Source organism: Budorcas taxicolor, chromosome 11 (assembly GCF_023091745.1).
Source record: "Budorcas taxicolor isolate Tak-1 chromosome 11, Takin1.1, whole genome shotgun sequence".
NCBI lineage: Eukaryota > Metazoa > Chordata > Mammalia > Artiodactyla > Bovidae > Budorcas > Budorcas taxicolor.
Genome location: NC_068920.1, coordinates 145,227,940 through 145,249,964, shown reverse-complemented (window position 1 = coordinate 145,249,964; position 22,025 = coordinate 145,227,940).

Genomic DNA, 22,025 nt, shown 5'->3' with positions numbered 1-22,025 from the left:
CCATGCAGTGATGGGACCAGATGCCATGATCTTCGTTTTCTGAATGTTGAGCTTTAAGCCAACTTTTTCACTCTCCTCTTTCACTTTCATCAAGAGGCTTTTTAGTTCCTCTTTACTTTCTGCCATAAGGGTTAGAAAATTAGAGATACCAAGGGAAAATTTCATGCAAAGATGGGCTCGATAAAGGACAGAAATGGTCTGGACCTAACAGAAGCAGAAGATATTAAGAAGAGGTGGCAAGAATACACAGAAGAACTGTGCAAAAAAGATCTTCATGACCCAGATAATCATGATGGTGTGATCACTCACCTAGAGCCAGACATCCTGGAATGTGAAGTCAAGTGGGCCTTAGACAACATCACTACAAACAAAGCTAGTGGAGGTGATGGAATTCCAGTTGAGCTATTTCAAATTCTGAAAGATGATGCTGTGAAAGTGTTGCCCTTAATATGCCAGCAAATTTGGAAAACTCAGCAGTGTCCACAAGACTGGAAAAGGTCAGTTTTCATTCCAATCCCAAAGAAAGTCAATGTCAAAGAATGCTCACATACATTAGCACCCCAAAATTATCTCCTAAGCATATATATATAAGAGAAAGTCTTATACATGTGTACAAAGTCTATGTATCAGAATATTCATAGAACTACACTTTTTAATAAAAAATCAAGTGACCCATGAGTATATTGACAGGAGACTGGATTGATAGACTATAAAATAGTCATAAAAGAGAATATTACATAACAGGGAACATGAAAGAACTTTAATGAGAATCTGGACAAATAATATCATAAATGTGAATAGAAAAAATAAATCTGACACAGAGTATGATAATAATTTGGAGTTAAAAATTATGAAAACTAAATGATACATTGTTAATGAATACAGATAGATGCCATATAGTAGGGAAAACAAAATTAAGGATGTTGGTTTCCTCTGGTGGGAGAGGGGAGATAGGAAACATGATATATGGGAGGAAAACATGATAAATGGTACTTAATTGTATATTTTCTATTTCTTGGCTTAGGTGGAGGGGTCATGGAAGTTCTTTATGTTTTTAAACAAATAAATAAACATGAAAGATACAAGGTCATGCAAGCCCTGGGGATCTCAATCAGAGCACTGTGGCCGATCAGTTCAGTTCAGTGTATGTTTTCTTGACCACGCATTCATTAAAAAATTTTTTTATGCACATTTTTATTTATTTTTATTGTTTTTAAACTTTTTTTTATGTTGGAGGACAGCCAATTAACAATGTTGTGATAGTTTCAGGTAGACAGCAAAGGGACTCAGCCTTACATACATGTATCCCAGTCTCATCGAGGCTGCCCCATAGCACTGAGTACAGCTCCCTGTGATATACAGTAGGTCCTTGTTGGTTAAGAAGGACCTAGGGTATAGCACTGGACCACACGTTCATTTTGTTTAAAATATAGCAGTGGACCACACCTTCGTTTTGTTTTCACTCTGTGTGTGTGCATACGTGGGTATGTCCCTGGTGTTAGAAAGGGGAAGGGGAGTGACCCTAGGTCAGTTTGTCATTGGCCACAAATGTGGGAGAATGGTCACTCCAAACAACGGCTGGTCTTGGGAAAGTCACTTCCTTACTGTACCTCCGTTTACCTGTCTCTGAAAAGGGGAGTGGACACAGAGGCTTGGAACTCTTGAGTCTCTACAGCTTCTCCTTAATTTCCTTGCCACTCTGTAGGCGTCTTTCTCAGACGTCTCTTCCTGGGTTTGCCTCTCCATCCCTGCCTCCGGGCACAGGCTTGAGTGCAGCAGCCTTGTGCAGAATCCTAGCTGCAAATCCAACTTGGCATCTTTTTATTTTTTTCTGCCTTGACCGTCCGACCACATTTGTTAATCACACAATTTAGTGCCCTGTAAGCATGGCCACTGCTTCATTTCCCCACAAATTCCTGAAAATAGCAGCCAGGGAAGATTTGTTTCTAGTCATGAACCAAATATGAAGGTCGCATGGTTTTGTGATTTTTTTTCTTACTGAAGAAATATGGGAGGCTTAAGCAGGCCAACCTTCCAATTAATCCTACGAACAGCTGCCTTCGAGGTGGGTGAGCCTGAATATTATTCACTTTCCTAGTCATTTATCAAGGAAGAGAAACTGTCCGCTGGCCTCCGATAGCTTTAATTCATTGGAGGCTAAAATATAGCACAGTGAGAAGGTCCTCGACTCACAGGTGTGATGCAGATTGTTACCTGTGCCCACCTTTGCTCTCCAGTGGAAAGGACTTGACTGATTGGATTGTCAGTGTGGGTGCACTGACCCATACACTCAAACACACACACACACACACACAGTGCAGGAGTCGGCATCTTCCTGCCGGTCATGGAGCTTTGGGGTACTCAGGAACCTCCCCCCACCAGTGGCCCAGCCCAGTTGCCCTTGTCATCTCTTCCATTTGTCCTTGGTCACACCTGCCTCACTTGCCTAATTCTTAGTTCCATGAGCTGTAGGCTTTTCTAGTCAAAAACGTACTTGGTTGGTGGCTTACCTTAGAACAGGAGAAGGAGGGCAGACTCAAAGTGGGGGGAACCTGCAGTATTAAGAGAAAACCAGCAAAATGGCCATAGTTACGAATGGATTTGGAGTCAAGAAGGGGGAGGTGTGGAGCCTGAAGCGGCAGAGACATGGGTCAAGTTCTGTTTCCAGTGCTTGACACCTGTAACTTCAGTCTGCCTGATAACACAGAGGGAGGCACTATTAACCCTGTGTTATCAGGTGGCCCTTGCAGTATGGTTGCTGTGGGTACTGCCTAGCAGGAATTTGGTTCCAAGTGGGCACTCTGTACATGTCTGCTGAAGAGATGGGTGGGTAGATGGCTGAAAGGAGGTAACCTTGCTGATCTGCATACTAGTTTGAAATTGTATCTCTGTTGCGACGCGGTGTTTTCAAGATCCTGGGAGCACTTCTCTCCCCTGTCTGAGTGGGCAAGAGATTTCTCTGGGTCCAGGTTCCCAAAATTCTACCAGACCCTGCTTGATCAGAGTGGACCCAAAGAAGTCCTTTACCTCAGTAGGAAATAGATTCCATAGAGACAAGTTGGCGAATTATTTTCCAGAATGGCAAAGGTGATGAACTTAGATGGTGACATATTAATATTAAGGGAGCTCAAGTGAAAGTGAAGTGAAGTTGCTTAGTCGTGTCCGACTCTTTGCAACCCCGTGGACTATAGCCTAAGGCTCCTCTGTCCATGGGATTCTCCAGGCAAGAAACTGGAGTAGGTTGCCATTTCCTTCTCCAGGGGATCTTCCCGACCCAGGGATCGAACCCAGGTCTCCCACCTTGCAGGCAGATGCTTTACCCTCTGAGCCACCAGGGAAGCCCTAGGGTGCTCAAAATCGAGCAAAAAAAAAAAGGAGAAATAATGCTTCAAAGGGCTGGGCAGACCTAAGGGAATGATCAGGGCGCCACTTAAGAGAGCTATGCTGAGGCTGATTCATGGATTCTTTCCCTGGAAGGCGACTTTGAAATTTTTGTGCCAGTTGTCAGAGAGGGAAATAGAGAGAGGTCTTGTGTGCCTGGAACAAACTTATTTAGGGTCACTTTTCTGACGGCATGGTATCACTGGCTTCAGGACAGGCCTGGTGTCCTAAGTAGAGTGTTTCTGCCCTAGGCCCTCTTCCTCAGTAATTCTAGCCCAGGCCCTCAATTCTTACATGCCTCATGAGGGCTCCCAGACCTCTGGTTTCACCCCAGATCTTTCTCTTGGGCTTTTGACTCACACATCCAACTGTCTCCGAGTCTTTGCCTCAAATGTCATGTCTGAATTGAATTCCCCATCTTCTTTTGAATCTGAGTCTTCTCTAATCCCTGGAACTGTTACCAATTTCCACTTATTTAGGCTAGAATTCCGATATCATCTTGTATTAGTCAGGGCTCCCCAGAGAAACAGAACCAATTGGATGTGTATATATACAAAGATTTATTATACAAAGTTAGCTCATGCTATTATAGATGAAGAGGTCCCAAGATCTTCAGGATCAGTCAGTTGGCAAGCTTGAACCCCAGGAAAAGCCAATATTTCACTTTGAGTCCAAAGGCGAAAAGGCCAAAATCCTAGTTTGAAAGTGATCAGGCAGGTAGAGGAGAGTGAAAAAGTTGGCTTAAAGCTCAACATTCAGAAAACGAAGATCATGGCCTCTGGTCCCATCACTCCATGGGAAATAGATGGCGAAACAGTGGAAACAGTGTCAGACTTTATTTTTGGGGGCTCCAAAATCACTGCAGATGGTAACTGTAGCCATGAAATTCAAAGACGCTTACTCCTTGGAAGAAAAGTTATGACCAACCTAGATAGTGTATTCAAGAGCAGAGACATTACTTTGCCAACTAAGGTCCGTCTAGTCAAGGCTATGATTTTTCCTGTGGTCATGTATGCATGTGAGAGTTGGACTGTGAAGAAGGCTGAGCGCCGAAGAATTGATGCTTTTGAACTGTGGTGTTGGAGAAGACTCTTGAGGGTCTCTTGGACTGCAAGGAGATCCAACCAGTCCATTCTGAAGGAGATCAACCCTGGGTGTTCTTTGGAAGGAATGATACTAAAGCTGAAGCTCCAGTACTTTGGACACCTCATGCGAAGAGTTGACTCATTGGAAAAGACTCTGACGCTGGGAGAGATTGGGGGCAGGAGGAGAAGGGGACGACCGAGGATGAGATGGCTGGATGGCATCACGGACTCGATGGACGTGAGTCTGGGCGAACTCCGGGAGATGGTGATGGACAGGGAGGCCTGGCGTGCTGGGATTCATGGGGTCGCAAAGAGTCGGACATAACTGAGCAACTGAACTGAACTGAACTGAACTGAACTGAGGCAGGTAGAATTCTGTCTTACACAGGAGGGTCAGCCATTTTGTGCTATTCAGACCTTCAGCTGATTGGCTGAGGCCCACTCAGATTAAGGAAGGCAATCTGCTTAGTCAGCCTATGAACTAAAGTATTAATCTCATTCCAAACGTCCTCTCAGAAACACCTAGAACAATGTTTGGCCATATATCTGAGCGTCCTGTGGCCCATCAAGTAGACACATCAAATTAGCCATCCATCTTTCCAACCACATGTTCTCATTATCTGGTTTAATCCATCTATTCCCTTTTTATAATATCTGCCCCATCTGTCCTTTCTTCCATTCCTGTGGAGATTGTCACAAGATCACAAAGCACGTGCCCACCGGGACTTTCTGCCCCTACAGCCTCAGTGTCCAAACTTGTCACTCCCCCAGCGTGAGGCCTAAAACAGCATGAGGCCACACCCTCAACTTTCATGCTCATGGTGCCCTATCCCTCTCTTTCCTATGAAATAACAGCCAAGCTCCCTGCAGGGCATTCACAACTCTTTTCTATTCCAGTCCCAACTTATTTAAGCCTAACTTCCCATTGCATTCGCATAGGTGCTCAGAGGAACCTCAAGAGACTTCTCAGTTTTATACACTCCTCTCCTCCTATTTCTTCATGGAATTTCCATATTTTTAAGAATACTCATTGCTCATTTTGTTCCTTCAAAAGCTGATATGCAACCAGCCAGTCCTTTCTGCTTTCAGAGTCGAAAAGGCCACTCACAAACCTTTGAATTTTCACCCACTAGCCTCCTACCATAGACCCTGGCATGTGGTTTCAGTCTTGCAATTGTGCCTGTATACCTCACACCAGAAGACACAATTGGTGTATGGGGCTCTGCATCTCTGTGCAGTTTAATGCAAGTTCTCCCAGCAAAGAATGGGATTTGAGTCAGAAAGACCTGAGTTTGAATCCCACTGTATTAATTTCTAGCTGTGTGGTGTGGAGAGAACTATTCAGTTTCTCTGAACAACAGTTCCTTTATCTGTACAGTGATGCTTCCAAGCTTTCTTCCAGGATTGTGACTATTAAAGAAGGCATGTGCAAAAGTGCTTAAACAATACTGGCATCTAGTACACATTCAAAACTTTTACTTGATCAAAGGAAAAGTGAAATCATAACCTTTCTCTTTTAACACTTCATGTAGTCATCACATATTGAATATTCATTTTTTATGTATGATTCCCCTCCCCCTCCATTTTAGTTTGGCTTTCCTCAATGTACTTTTTGACCTAATTTTTTGGATGATGTGAATTATTGTTAAATGTTAGTTACTGCCCTATCTCTCTTTTAATGACTGATTCCCTGGCTTGAATTTTCACTCGAGCGTATGTAAGGACCAGTGTTACACTTTCAAGCCATGGACGTATGCCATTGGTAGCCAATCCCCAATCTGCGGGTGTTCCACTGTGGGCCGGTGTGGTTTCCGTAAAACAAAAGGGGTGCTGCTTTCTGGACCCTGAAGGGACAAATACGAATCTACATCTCCGTTCTTCCAGGGGAAGCGAAGTGTTGAAAATTATATTCAGCTGCAAGAGTTTTCAGCATCACATTCAGAAAGACAGAGCAGAAGTTGCTAGAGGCTATTTTCAGAGAACTTCTAATAAGTACAGAACCAAAATACAGACACGGTTGCTAACACCCTGGGAAATGCCAAATCCAGGCTGGATCTCGGCCAGCAGAGAAATGGAAAGTCCTAGATAGCTTATCTCGGAGCAAATCTGTACTATGCAGAAGGTGTGAGATGCAATTATACAGGAGAATGAGCGCGCTCCTTCTCCGCTCTGCACCCGCTCCTTGGAACCGCCATGATCGAAGTGCATTTGGCATTTTCTAAATCTGTGTTCCGCGAGCAGCTCAGTTGCCCTGGCCTCTGTTTTTCCCTATGCTTCCGGCTTTCTTCTTTTATACTCTACCCGTTCTTCCTCTTCCAACTCATTCATGCCCATCTATATCCCTAAGCTAACAACTTCTCAGTATGTATTAAATATTTCTAGCCTTATAATTTTTTTTCTAAACTTCAGACTCCCTCACCTTGAAGTTCCCCAAAGACTGCTAACCTTACCGTATCTTTCTCTACCTCTGTCCCTCAGCATTTGAGCTCAAGTTCTCTGTCTGCCAGCTTGGAGCTTTTCCTCTTTAAAACAATGTCTAACAAGGAGGGAATTATTGCTGCTGCTGGTGCTTAGTCGCTAAGTCATGTCCGACTCTTTGCAACTCCGGGGACTGTCGCCTGCCAGGCTCCTCTGTCCATAGGGTTTCCAAGCAAGAATCCTGGAGTGGGTTGCCATCTCCTCCTCCAGGGAATCTTCCTGACCTAGGGTTCAAACCTGTGTCTCCTGCATTGGCAGGTGGATCCTTTAACACTGAGCCACCAGAGAAGCCCCATGGCGTTGAGTTGAGATTAAATCATCCATTTAGAAAGTATTTTTTGGAAAGGTGACAGAAAGGCTGTGACGTTGATTAAGAATTTGAATTCTAGGAGACTTGGGTTCAAACCTAAGCTCTGCTGCTCTGTGGCAGCATGGTGTCAACTGAAAAAAAAAAATCACAACCTGAAAGTTGAGTTACTTTTTATTGAGTAGATTTTCTGAGGACTTAAGCCCAGAAGACAACCTCTCAGATAGCTCTCGGGGAGGACTCTGAAGAGGTAAGGAAGGATATACAGGATAGACAGGAGTTTTTGCAATAAAAACTGGGGAGTCAGAACATCAAAAGATTACAGTGCTGTGTGTAAAGGAAAATCAGGCATCTCAAGTTAAGGAATTCAGTGCCTTTCTATGTATGGGAAAATACGAGAGTCTGGATTCATTGAAATCATTCTTTTGACATGCACCTTGGTTATCTAGAAGGCTAATAACCAGCTTTTTCCCATCCTGAATCCCCTCAGAGTGCACAGTTGGGGGTGGCTGTGGTGGCTAATGGCTTGCTGGCCGCAACATCCTTTGTTTGCTGATACAGCAGGCATCATTTTTCATCCTCCAGGATTTCCATCTGTAGGAAGTGGAGCTAGATAACAGCTGATAATAATAGTCAGTCATTATGTTGTGATGAGCATGGTCTGGGCTCTGTTTTAAGTGCCTTCAATATATGAACTCACTGGATTGTCATAACCACTCTGGGAGAGATGGTATCATCACTATTCACATTTGTTCAGAGTAGGGAACAAAGTCACTGAGTCTAAGAAAGTGAAGGAGTAAGGAATCCAGGAGATTCCACAAAGGGCGCTCCTAGCCCAGTGGCTGCCAAGGTGCATGAGTGTTTCTCACCCTTTTAATTTGAGAAAAGTGACAGGAGAGATGAGGGACACACTTGAAGTCCTCCAGTCTCAGAGGTCAGTTCAGTCCGGAAGAACGTCTTCCCACTTTTTTTTTCCTCTCCTGCTCACTTTTCTGGCATAGGTTTTTGTTTACCCAAAGTAATGTTTAGTCATAGGGCTTCCTCGGTGGTGCAAGTGGTAAAGAATCTGCCTGCCAATGTAGGAGATGCAAGAGACACAGGTTTGATCCCTGGGTTGGGCAGATCTCCTGGAGGAGGAAATGGCAACCCACTCCAGTATTCTTGGCTGGAGAGTCCCATGGACTGAGGAACCTGGTGGGCTACAGTCACAGGATTGCAGAGTTTGACATGACTGAGAATACACACACGCAATGTTTAGTCATAACAAATATGAGCAAACAGGAAGAGAGTATTCCAAGGATTGCCATTCAATAGGTGCATTGAATTTCTATCAGTGTTTACTTTTTTCCCTCTTGGGAACTGGTCATTCAGCTTTCAGAAAGACAAGGGCCTTACAGTTTTCTGTAAGAAACCAGTAATTATGAGTGTGTCCAGGCTTTGACTTCTAAGTGGCAACTGTGGTCTTTAAGTTGCAGATGCTACTACTTTATTCTGCACAGGTTGGAGGAAAAGGTGGTCCAGATAATGCCTGTCATCAGCTGAGGATGACAGATGGTGGACTGGAAATCTTGTCCATGGGATTGAATTCTATTAAGTTGTATTTGGAAAATTGATATTAATGTCTTATTCTGTTCTGGGCCTATTTATATTCATCTGAAGAAGTAAAAAATCAAATAAGAAACCTTCATTCCTGCCACAGTAACAGAAAAAAACATCAGTTTTATAGTAATCATGTTCACATTTTATAGTGTATTAAGATTTTTCGATCAATCGGGGATTCCCCTGTGGCTCAGCTGGTAAAGAGTCTGCTTGTAATGAGGGAGACCTGGATTCAATCCCTGGGTTGGGAAGATCCCCTGGGAAAGGGAAAGGCTACCCACTCCAGTAATCTGGCCTGGAAAACTCCATGGACTGTATAATCCATGGGGTTGCCAAGAGTTGGATACGACCGGACGACTTTCAATCAATCAATCAATATTTTCAAGTGTTTAAGCTTCACACTTACGAAAAGAGATGTTGCTCTTTTAGAGAGAAGTAGTGAGATGCTTAGGATGGCCGAGTGACTTGGCTACGGGCTTGCTGTTAGGAAACAGCAGGGGACAGAGTGATCCGTCTCTATGGTGCCTAGTTCACTGGTTCCCTTTCATCTCCCCATAACAAACTACTCTGGATTCCTGCTTTCAAACATCCCTCCTGGATGAGGGAGTGTTTTATCTATAACTCTGTATATACAAAGGGAAGAAAAGATGTTTTTTGCTTTTTTCTTTAAGTCATTCTCTGAGTTTTTGCTCTGTATCCATTTCTAATTTTCTCCTCCCATCCGTTTCTCACTCACTTTTCTCTTCTTATCTTTTATGCCTCCTGTTTTGCATTGTTATTATCATGTTTCAAAAGCACAAAATGTTAAAATCTAGCACAGGAGTTGGAAGACTATGGCTCAATTGTCTGATTTTTAAAATACAGTTAAAAACTAACTTTAATGAGATATAATTTAAATACTATAAAATTCACCCATGTAAAATGTAAAATTAAGTGGGTTTTAGTATATTTATAGAGTCTTTAAAAATATCTATTTATTTCTTTGGCTGTGCTGGGTCTTTGTTGTGGCATGCCAGCTCTTTAGATGTGGTGTGCGGGCTCCAGCATGCACGATATTCATAGAATTTCACAACCATGACCATTATCTAATTTTAGAACAATCTTATCATCCCTAAAGAAACCCCATACTCATTAGCAGTCATTCTCTGTTACCCCAATGTCCTTCCTGCCTCTGGTCCTGGACCTAAGCAACTACTAATTTACTTTTTTTCTTCATGGATTTGCCTATTCTGTATATTTCAAGCAAATGGAATCATCCAATATGTATTCTTTTGTGACTGGCTTCTTTTATGAAGCATGATGTTTTCAACGTTCAGCCATGTTGAAACATGAATTAGTATTTCATTCTTTTTTTTTTACTGCTGAGTAATATTCCATTGTTGAAATGTTCCATTGAAATGTTCAGCTGATGTATTTTTGGCTTGTTTTCATCTTTTGGCTATTGGGATAATGTTGCTATGAGGATGCATGTACAATTTTATGCATGGACACGGTCTTTATTTCCCCTGAGGGTATATCTAAAAATGGAGTTGCTGGATCATATGGTGACTCTGTGTCTAATATTTTGAGGAACTGCCAGTCTAGTTTTCAAAGTTTAACAACCCCATCAACAATGACTGGAAGTTCAGTTTCTCCACATCCTTGCCCACATGTATTATTTATTTATTTATTTTTGATGTGGGCCATTTTTTAAAAGTCTGTATTGAATTTGTTGCAATATTGCTTCTGTTTTAAGTTTTGTTTTTTGGGCTGGAGGCATGGAGGATCTTAAATCCCTGACCAAGGATTGAACCTGCACTCCTGCATTGGAAGGCAGACTGGACTGCCAGGGAAGTCCCAAACATGTTACTTTTTACTTTGCTTTGCAATGCTTTTGTGGAGTGGTGTTTTGCCCATTTTATTTTATCCATTCTTGTGGGTGTTAAGTAGTATCTTCAGGATACATTTCTTATCAATGTGTGATTTGCAAATAATCTCTCCCATTTTGTGGGTTATATGTTCACTTTTAAGATAGTGGTCTTTGAAACATGAGTTTTAAATTTTTATGAATTCCAACTTCTCTGTTTTTTTTTTTTATTTTATCAGTTGTATTTTTGGTGTCCCTTCTAAAAACACCATTGCCTTATCCAAGCATACAAAGATTTACTTTCATGTTTTCTTCTAGGATTTTGATAGTTTTAGCTATTATATTTAAGTCTATGATCCATTTTGAGTTGACTTTTTTTATAGAGGTGAGTTAGGGGTTCAACTTCACTTTTACATGTGGATATACAGATGTCCCAGTACCATTTGTTGAAAATAGTATTCTTTTCCCATTGAGTTGTTTTGGCATGTTTGTTGAGAATCACTTGACATAGTCATTCACCTCCATTTTAATAGCTGGTATTAATACTCTCATATACTGTTCTTATATTTTATTTCATTTAAGGCAACATCATTGATTGGCCCACTATTACATACACAGAGCAAAGACAGTGTAAAAGTTGGAATGAGTTTGTTTTTAAGCTTGGAGGAAGGAAAGCCTTTCTAAGTAGGACTGAAAATCCAGAAGCTGTAAAAGACAGATACATATGACACAGCAGAAATTTAAATTTATCTCTGGCACATAAGACATGACACAAAGTAAACCCAACAAATCTAGAGAACATATCTGCAACACACATGACAAGTGAAAGGCTAGTTTCTAGAATCTTTAAAGAGCTCACGTAAATTAATAAGGTGAATTAATAGTGGAAACAGTGTCAGACTTTATTTTTTTGGGCTCCAAAATCATGGCAGATGGTGATTGCAGCCGTGAAATTAAAAGACACTTACTCCTTGGAAGGAGGGTTATGACCAACCTAGATAGCATATTGAAAAGCAGAGACATTACTTTGCCAACAAAGGTCCATCTAGTCAAGGCTATGGTTTTTCCAGTGGCCATGTATGCATGTGAGAGTTGGACTGTGAAGAAAGCTGAGCGCTGAAGAATTTATGCTTTTGAACTGTGGTGTTGGAGAAGACTCTTGAGAGTCCCTTGGACTACAAGGAGATCCAACCAGTCCATTCTAAAGGAGATCAGTCCTGGGATTTCTTTGGAAGGAATGATGCAAAAGCTGAAACTCCAATACTTTGGCCACCTCTTTGGAAAAGACTCTGATGGAAGGATTGGGGGCAGGAAGAGAAGGGGATGACAGAGGATGAGATGGCTGAATGGCATCACCGACTTGATGGACATGAGTTTGAGTGAACTCTGGGAGTTGGTGATGGACAGGGAGGCCTGGCGTGCTGCGATTCATGGGTTCGCAAAGAGTTGGACACGACTGAGTGACTGAACTGAATAGGGAAGCCAATAAAGAAAGTCTATGAGTTTAAAGGAAAAGAAAAATGGACATGAAACATGTTAAAGAATGCGCAGCGCATCTCTTAGTAAAGGAAATTCAAAATAAACATTAGGAGATACCAAGTCATTTCATTAGAAAAGCAAACATGAAAACAGTGTTTCTTGCAAAGTGCTGAAAGGACTGGGGTGATGGGTAGGAACAGGTTTTCTTACACATTGTGAAAGTTTAGGCTGTTGCTATGTTACAGATTGTAATCTGCCAATGTTCATGAAAATACAAATTGCTCATATTTTGATCTAACAATTCCATTGCAATGAATATACTTGCTAGAGTCAACAAAACAAAACACAAAAACAAACTTTGGTATTACTAGTCCCACTTTTTAAAAAGAATTTCCATTTGCCTGGAATATTTTTTCCACCCCTTCAGTTTCAGTCTGGATGTTTCTGAATTGGGTCTCTTGTTCAGTTCAGTTCAGTTGCTCAGTCATGTCTGACTCTTTGCGACCCCATGAACCACAGCACACCAGGCCTCCCTGTCCATCACTAACTCCCAGAGTTCACCCAAACTTATGTCCATAGAGTTGGCGATGCCATCCAACCATCTCATCCTCTATCATCCCCTTCTCATCCTGCCCTCAATCTTTCCCAGCATCAGGGTCTTTTCAAACGAGTCAGCTCTTCACATCAGGTGGCCAAAGTATTGGAGTTTTAGCTTCAACATCAGTCCTTCCAGTGAACACCCAGGACTGATCTCCTTTAGGATGGACTGGTTGGATCTCCTTACCATCCAAGGGACTCTCAAGAGTCTTCTCCAACACCACAGTTCAAAAGCATCAATTCTTCGGTGCTCAGTTTTCTTTATAGTCCAACTCTCACATCCATACATGATTACTGGAAAAACCATAGCCTTGACTAGACGGACCTTTGTTGGCAAGGTAATATCTTTGCTTTTCAATATGCTGCCTAGGTTGGTCATAACTTTTCTTCCAAGGAGTAAACGTCTTTTAATTTCATGGCTGCAATCACTATCTACCATGATTTTGGAGCCCATAAAAATAAAGTCAGGCACTGTTTCCATTTTTTCCCCATCTATTTCCCATGCAGTGATGGGACCAGATGCCATAATCTTAGATGTCTGAATGTTGAGCTTTAAGCTAACTTTTTCATTCTCCTCTTTCACTTTCATCAAGAGGCTCTTTAGTTCTTCATCACTTTCTGCTATAAGGGTGGTGTCATCTGCATATCTGAGGTTACTGATATTTTTCCCGGCAATCTTGATTCCAGTTTGTGCTTCCTCCTGCCCAGTGTTTCTCATGATGTACTCTGCATATAAGTTAAATAAGCAGGGTGACAATATATAGCTTGATGTACTCCTTTTCCTATTTAGAACCAGTCTGTTGTTCCATGTCCAGTTTTAGCTGCTGCTTCCTGACCTGCATACAGGTTTCTCAAGAGGCAGGTCAGGTGGTCTGGTATTCCCATCTCTTTCAGAATTTCCCACAGTTTATTGTGATCCACACAGTCAAAGGCTTTGGCCTTTGTAGTCAATAAAGCAGAAATAGATGTTTTTCTGGAACTCTCTTGCTTTTTTGATGATCCAGCTGATGTTGGCAATTTGATCTCTGGTTCCTCTGCCTTTTCTAAAACAAGCTTGAACATCTGGAAGTTCATGGTTCATGTATTGCTGAAGCCTGGCTTGGAGAATTTTGAGCCTTACTTTACTAGCGTGTGAGATGAGTGCAATTGTGCGGTAGTTTGAGCATTCTTTGGCATTGTCTTTCTTTGAGATTGGAATGAAACCTCACCTTTTCCAGTCCTGTGGCCACTGCTGAGTTTTCCAAATTTGCTGACATATTGAGTGCAGCACTTTCACAGCATCATCTTTTAGGGTTTGAAAGAGCTCAACTGGAATTCCATCATCTCCATTAGCTTTGTTCATAGTGATGCTTCCTAAGGCCCATTTGACTTCACATTCCAGGATGTCTGGCTCTAGGTGAGTGATCACACCGTCGTGATTATCTTGGTTGTGAAGGTCTTTTTTTGTACAGTTCTTCTGTGTATTATTGCCACCTCTTCTTTTTATCTTCTGCTTCTGTCAGGTCCATACCATTTCTGTCCTTTATCGAGCCCATCTTTGCATGAAATATTCCTTTGGTATCTCTAATTTTCTTGAAGAGATTTCTAGTCTTTCTCATTCTGTTGTTTTCCTCTATTTCTTTGCATTGATCACTGAAGAAGGCTTTCTTATCTCTCCTTGCTATTCTTTGGAACTCCGCCTTCAGATGCGTATATCTTTCCTTTTCTCCTTTGCTTTTCACTTCTCTTCTTTTCACAGCTATTTGTAAGGCCTCCCCAGACAGCCATTTTGCTTTTTTGCATTTCTTTTCCATGGGGATGGTCTTGATCCCTGTCTGCTGTACAATGTCACAAACCTCCATCCATAGTTCATCAGGCACTCTGTCTACCAAGTCTAGTCCCTTAAATCTATTTCTCACTTTGATTGTATAATCATGAGGTATTTGATTTAGGTCTTACCTGAATGGTCTAGTGGTTTTCCTCACTTTCTTCAATGTTAGTCTGAATTTGGCAACAAGGAGTTCATGATCTGAGCCACAGTCAGCTCCCGGTCTTGTTTTTGCTGACTGTATAGAGCTTCTCCATCTTTGGCTGCAAAGAATATAATCAATCTGATTTTGGTGTTGACCATCTGGTGATGTCCATGTGTAGAGTCTTCTCTTGTGTTGTTGGAAGAGGGTGTTTGCTATGACCAGTGCGTTCTCTTGGCAAAACTCTATTAGCCTTTGCCCTGCTTCATTCTGTACTCCAAGGCCAAATTTGCCTGTTGCTCCAGGTGTTTCTTGACTTCCTACTTTTGCATTCCAGTCCCCTATAATGAAAAGGACATCTTTTTTGAGAGTTAGTTCTAAAAGGTCTTTTAGGTCTTCATGGAACTGTTCAACTTCAGCTTCTTCAGTGTTACTGGCTGGGGCATAGACTTGGATTACTGTGATACTGAATGGTTTGCCTTGGAAACAAACAGAGATCTTTCTGTCATTTTTGAGATTGCATCCAAGTACTGCATTTCAGAGTCTTTTTTTGACTATGACGGCTACTCCATGTCTTCTAAGGGATTCTGCCCACAGTAGTAGATATAATGGTTATCTGAGTTAAATTAATCCATCCCGTGCATCTTAGTTCGCTGATTCCTAGAATGTTGACATTCACTCTTGCCATCTCTTGTTTGACCACTTCCAATTTGCCTTGAGTCATGGACCTAACATTCCAGGTTCCTATGCAGTATTGTTCTTTACAGCATCAGACAGACAGCATTATATACGGGTTTTGCTTTTGTGTTTATTCAGCCAGTCTGTGTCTTTTGATTGGAGTATTTAATCCATTTACATCACAGCTTAAAGGTTTTGTCAAGAATATTAAACAATCTATAAGTAACTACAGTGTAGTCTATATAAGTAACTCTTTGCATCCTAACAGGGAAAAATCCCTCTGAATATTTTCAATGGGAAAAAAGTTAAATCCTGAAAAGTGTACAGGGTATAAAACAAGTTGTATAAACGTTAGCACTATAAATATAAAATCTTAGAATGTAAATATAAACATGCAAAGTGAAAATGTAAAAATATACACTCATGCATATGTGCCAGGATAACACTTGTCTAAGGGTACCATTTGTTGTTGTTATTGTTTAAAGAATATGTTATGACACTGTTAATAGTGATTACCTTTTGAGAGAGGGGCTGGGAAGGAAAAAGGCTTATACTTCTCATGTTACAACATGTGCACTGCTGAATATGCCAAGTAAGTTCATGTTATCACTTTTACCTTCACAAATGTGGTCAACTGGGATTATTTGAGTACTGGAATTATGAGTCAATATAATAAATCTCTGCATTAAAGAAAGTTATAGTCTTTTTGTTTAATATTCTTATAAAAAGTTTTTTTTTATTGAAGTACATTGATTTATAACATTGTGTTAATTTCTGCTGTACAGCAAAGTGACTAAATTATCCACAAATATATTAATACATTCTTTTTTATATTCTTTTTCATTATGGTTTATCCCAGGATATTGAATATAGTTCCCTGTACTGCACAGTAGGACCTTGTTATTTATTCATTCTATATATAATAGTTTGCATCTCTCAGTCCTAACCCCAAACTCCTAATCCATCCGTCTCCATCCCCACCTCCCCCTTGGCAACCATAAATGTATTCTCTAGGTCTGTGAGTCTGTTTCTATTTTGTACATAGGTTCATTTGTGCCATATTTTAGATTCCACATATAAGTGATACCATATGGTATTTGTCTTTATGACTTACTTCACTTAGTACAATAATCTCTGGTTGCATTTATTATTCTTAAAATACCCACCAGTGGTACCCTAGCAACTCTCCTCTCAAGTTGCTAAAGCTGGTTAGGTGATGGAACTCTCAGAAACCAGATGCTTTCTAGGAGTGTTGTTCAATGTTGACACTCATCTGTTTTATTGTTCTTTTTTTTTCATTGTAAAAATTTCATAAAATGAAATTTACCATTTAACCATTTTAAGTGTACAGTTCAATGGCCTTCAGTACATTCACATGATTGTGCAACTATTAACACCATCTCCAGAATTTTTCATCTTCCTGAACTGAAACTTTATAACCATTAAGTAATAACTCCTCATTTCTCCCTTCCCTTAGCCCCTGTGAAAGTGAAAGTCACCCAGTTGTGTCTGACTCTTTGCAACCCCATGGATATACAGTCCATGGAATTCTCCAGGCCAGAATGCTGGAGTGGGTAGCTGTTCCCTTCTCCAGGGGATCTTCCCAGCCCAGGAATCGAAGTGGGGTCTCCTGTGCTGCAGGTGGATTCTTTAGCAGCTGAGCTACCCGGGAAGTTTTGGTAGCCACTATCTACTTTCTGACTCTGTGAATTTGACTCTTTTTGGTACCTCATAAAGCAAATTAGGGCTTCCCAGGTGGCACTAGTGGTAAAGAACACATTTGCCCATGCAGGAGATGTAAGAGATGCAGGTTCTATCCCTGGGTCAGGAAGACTCCCTGCAGGAGGGCATGGCAACCCATTCTAGTATTCTTGCCTGGAGAATCCCATGGACAGAGGAGACTGGTAGATTACAGTCCATAGGGTCACAAAGAGTCAGACACGACTGAAGTGACTTAGCACGCACGCAGTCTCATAATGAATCACAATATTTGTCCTTTTGTTTCTGGTTTATTTCATTTAGCATGGTGTCCTCAAGGTTAATCCACGTTGTGGTGTGTATCAGAGTTTCCTTCGTTTTTAAGGCTGAATGATATTCCATTGCATGTCTAGACCACATTTGCCTATCCATTCATCCACTGATGGGCAGGCATTTGGTTGCTTCTGTCTTTTGGCTATTATGAATAGTGCTGCATGAATGTGGGTGTGCTTGAGTTTCTGTTTTCAATTTTTCTAAGTACATACCCAGAGATGGACTCTGGATCCTATGGTAATTCTATATTTAATTTTTTGAGTAACTGCCTTATTATTTTCACCATTTTACATCCCCAACACCAATGCACAAGTGTTTTAATTTCTCCATATCTTTATTGATACTCATCTTGTGTGTCTGTTTTTTTTTTTTTTTTGATAAGAACCAACCTAGCCAGTGTGAAGTGATATCTCCTTGTGGTTTTGATTTGCATTTTCACCTGTTCCTTCTTACAGCAAAAGTTTATTCTGAGCTCACAGGGGCCAAGTCTAGGGTTAAACCTGCAGGGCTCTAGAACTGCATGCCCCACCCCTCCACCCCCAGTCAGATACATCAGAGAGTGGTGGGGGGAAAAGACGATGCAAATGCAGACTGGTGTTCCGCCCTATTGGCCTCAGTGGGCTGGTGGCAGGTGCGCGGTGCTATGAGAACTGTGCTGGTGATCAGGCTTACTGCTTTTCTCTGTCATCTCTAGCACTTACTAGTGGTCCAAAGGGAGTGAGTTCCAAACACTTACCAGGAAAATTACAGAATAAAGCTTCACATTGGGAAATGTCTATTCATCGGCCTATTCTTCTGCAAATTGAGAAAGGACATGCATTCTTCGCCTTTATTGTTAGAATGCCAGGGTCCTTTGGAGCATTCACTGAGCCCTGCAGGCTGAAATGAAGCATGTATTTCCAGGGAAAGAAAGTGGAGGGTCAACGATTCCCTGGGAAACTGCTCCGTGTGCAGCCTTGGCAGTGATAAAGTGCAGTGAAGGCAGTAATAACCCCACCACCTGGCGTTTGTAGAAGGCGTTTAACTCTTCAAAACACTGCCACATAATCAGAGGAGGTGGTGTCTGTGCCGAAAAAAGGTTATCGCTTCATTTTTGGCTCGTCTATAATTACTCTTGTGCTTCAAGCACCTGGTGGAAATTATATTTAACCATGTATGCAAATGCTCATTGCCAGAAAGGCCTTACATTTCCCTACTTTCTATAGTTTTCTTAATTTGGGCCCTATTAGCCACTTTTTGTTCATTTCTGTCGAAACTGTTTTCTTGGGTGGTAACATCTTCATTTATGGCTATCTTGGAGTAGGACAGGCTTCCCAGGTGGTGCTAGTGGTGAAGAACCTGGCTGCCAGTGCAGGACATGTGAGAGATGGGGGTTTGATCCCTGGGTGGGGAAGATCCCCTGGAGAAGGGAATGGCTACCCACCCCAGTACTCTTGCCTGGAAAATCCCATGGACAGAGGAGCCTGGTGGGCTACTGTCCATGGGGCTGCAAAGAGTTAGACCCAACTGAGCGCAGCACACATGGAGATAGGACATACATTGTATCTGTGTTTGCTAATATCAATTTCTTGAAAAATTATTTATTCAAACAAAACCAACCAACAACCAACCAAACAAACAACCCAAAGATTTGACAGCAGAGAAGTCTAGAATCCTACACTGGCATTTCTTGGAGATCTCATCAGTTGATAGATGTTACACTGTGATGAGGTTCAGCTTTATTCCTGCTATTTTTTTTTTTTTTTTGTAATAAGCATCCTCCCAGTGCCCTGCCTCAGGATCAAGATGTGGCTGTTAGATTTGTGTTCTTTCTTTTCCTGTTTAAATGACATTCAGAGCTTCCCATCTTCCTTTGTTGTTGTTTAGTCGCTGAGTTGAGTATGACTCTTTTGTGACCCCAGGGACTGTAGCCCTCCAGCTCCTCTGTCCATGGGATTCTCCAGGCAAGAATACTGGGGTGGGTAGCCATTCCCTTCTCCAGGGGATCTCCCCAACCCAGGGATGGAACCCACATCTCTTGCTTGGCAGGCGGATTCTTTACCACTGAGCCACCTAGAAGCCTCCCATCTTCCTTACACAGTTGTAAACCTGCCTGGGTTTTTAGAGGAAAAGGGAGTGGGTTAGGATACCTAATGGGAGAAGAGTTGTCTCCTCATTCTATCAGGACCCGGAAGGTCCCCAGCATGGTGGAGGCTTTGGCAAATCTGACTGGTTTCTTCAGGATTTGGGAAGAAGGCAGAACAGCTGTACTCAGGGAACTGAAGTATCCAGAGAGGCCCTAACAGGGATGATATCAGAAGTCCTGGAAGAGGCCATGGGGTCTTTCTAATTCAAGAAATAAGAATGTATCATCTGTCATAAATAAATCAATCTATGTAACAGAAATAGGATCACAGACATAGAGAACAGACTAGTCATTGCCAAGGAGGAGGGGTTTGGGGGAAGGATGGAGTGGGAGGTTGGGGTTAGCAGATGTAAGATTTTATATATAGAGTGGATAAACAACAAGGCCCTGCTGTATACCACAGGGAACTATATTCAATATCTTGTGATAAACCATAATGGAAAGGAATTTAAAAAAGATCAGACTTCCTCCACAGTCCATTGGTTAAAACTCTGGGCTCCCAAAGTGGGGGATGCAAGTTTGATCCCTGATCAGGAAACTAGGCTCCCACATGCCATGTGGCATGGCCAAAACAAACAAACAAACAAACAACAAAAACAACAACAATAAGAATAATAAAAATAATTTTAAAAAGAATATATATGTGTATATATATATATGCATAACTGAATCACTTCGCTGAACAACAGTAATTAGCGCAACTTTGTAAACCAACTATATTTCAACGAAACAAAGGATTTATTGTCTCTGTCATGGGTTGAATTGTGTCCCTCTCAAAGATAAGCAGACGTCCCAAGCACTTTGCCTTTGACTATGACCTTATTTGGAAGCTGGGTCTTTACAGATGTAATGGGTTAAGATGAAGCCATACTGGAGTAGGGTGGCCCTAATGCAATGTGACTGCCGTTCATATGGGAAGAGAAGAGACACAGACTTGGACACAGAGAGAACACCATGACAAGACGGGGGCAGAGACTGCAGTGATGCATCTGCAAACCAAGAACAACCTAGGACTTCTGGTTCACAATCAGAAGCCAGAGAGGCTTGGAGAAGATGCTCTCTCAGAGCCCCAAGGAGTAACCAATCTTGGAGGCACCTGGGTTTGGACTTCCAGCTTCCAAAATGTGAGAAAATAAACATCCATTGTTTTCATCCACCCAGGTTGTGATAAAGCATTTTAGCATGGCTGCCTGAGAAGCTTCATACAGCTTCCAAGGTACCAACATATCCCGGTCCTATGAAATCCAAGGCGACTGGGACAGCACACGCCATGACCCTTGCAGAGCTCACACCCTCTTCAAGATGGGGAAACACGCACGTGTGATTAGGACAGTGGGTCCCGTGGAAGATGGTGGGCTTTGGGGTCAGATGGATCTGGCTTCCAATCCTGAGCTGGTTTCTCCATCTCGAGTTTCTGGTTTCATCATCTTCACAGGGCAGAGCACTCACACCTTTCTCCTGGAATTTCTGGTGAAGGATGTACCACGTTCCTGGATTTGAATGAGCTTGACCAGTGCACAGCCCACCTAAGGTGCTCTGCTAACACTTGTTACTAATGACCTGGATGTGTTTTTGCTCCTTCATCAGGTCATCCATTTAGAGTCCGTCTCTGGTCTTTCAATTTCATCTTGATAATTTTTGTCCTTGCCTTGTCTTTATTTCAGGAACCATTCAGTTGGGTGAAACCTCACAGCATTTAGGTTTTGGCTCAATGCACTGGAACCATCTAAAGGGTATTTATAGCTAAAAACGTTTGTGCACCCAAACCACATTATTTTCATCTTCTGACACTTGAACGAGCTCTGGTTTGGGTTGGATCTTCAAGCTTTCCTGTGGTGTGGAGGAGAGCAAAATTTCCAACACCCGTCACTCGTCTCCATAAATATCTTGGTCCCACCCCACTGAGTTGGTCCAAACTGCCATCCTTATCAGGTGATGCAAACAGTGCCCTGGATGATACTAGAGTGGGAAGATGCTGTGTGCAGATCCTGTGGGTCCTTCTCAGCAGATATTGGGCATGATATTTTCATAACTCACTGCTCACCTTTCTCTGGACTCACTTCAAGTGTCTTAACAGACACTTTCTGTGGAAAAAGAAATTCATATTTGGGTCTCATACGTGTTTCATATTTGGGTCTTGGCAAGACCTGAACATGTAGAAAAATTTCCTCTGTTTTTTCTATACACCTGTGTGAGAATGAGCCATGATTTATGAAGTTTGTTTTTTCGAAAAAAAAAAAAATTATTTAATTCTCAGCCAGTACCATGACCTTCATGTGCATTCCAGCAAGATCTCCAAAGGCAGTTGGATGAGTGGGCCCCCAAACCTCAGGGCTTCCTAATTGAGAACTGAAGTCAGACCCAAGTAGACGGTGGAGGAGGAAAGACTGGAAGAAACAAGAGCCGCATTTTTGTTCTTTTGTGGCCAGAAAGCCAAAACCAAAGGTGGAATTTTGTGGTTCCGGCACTT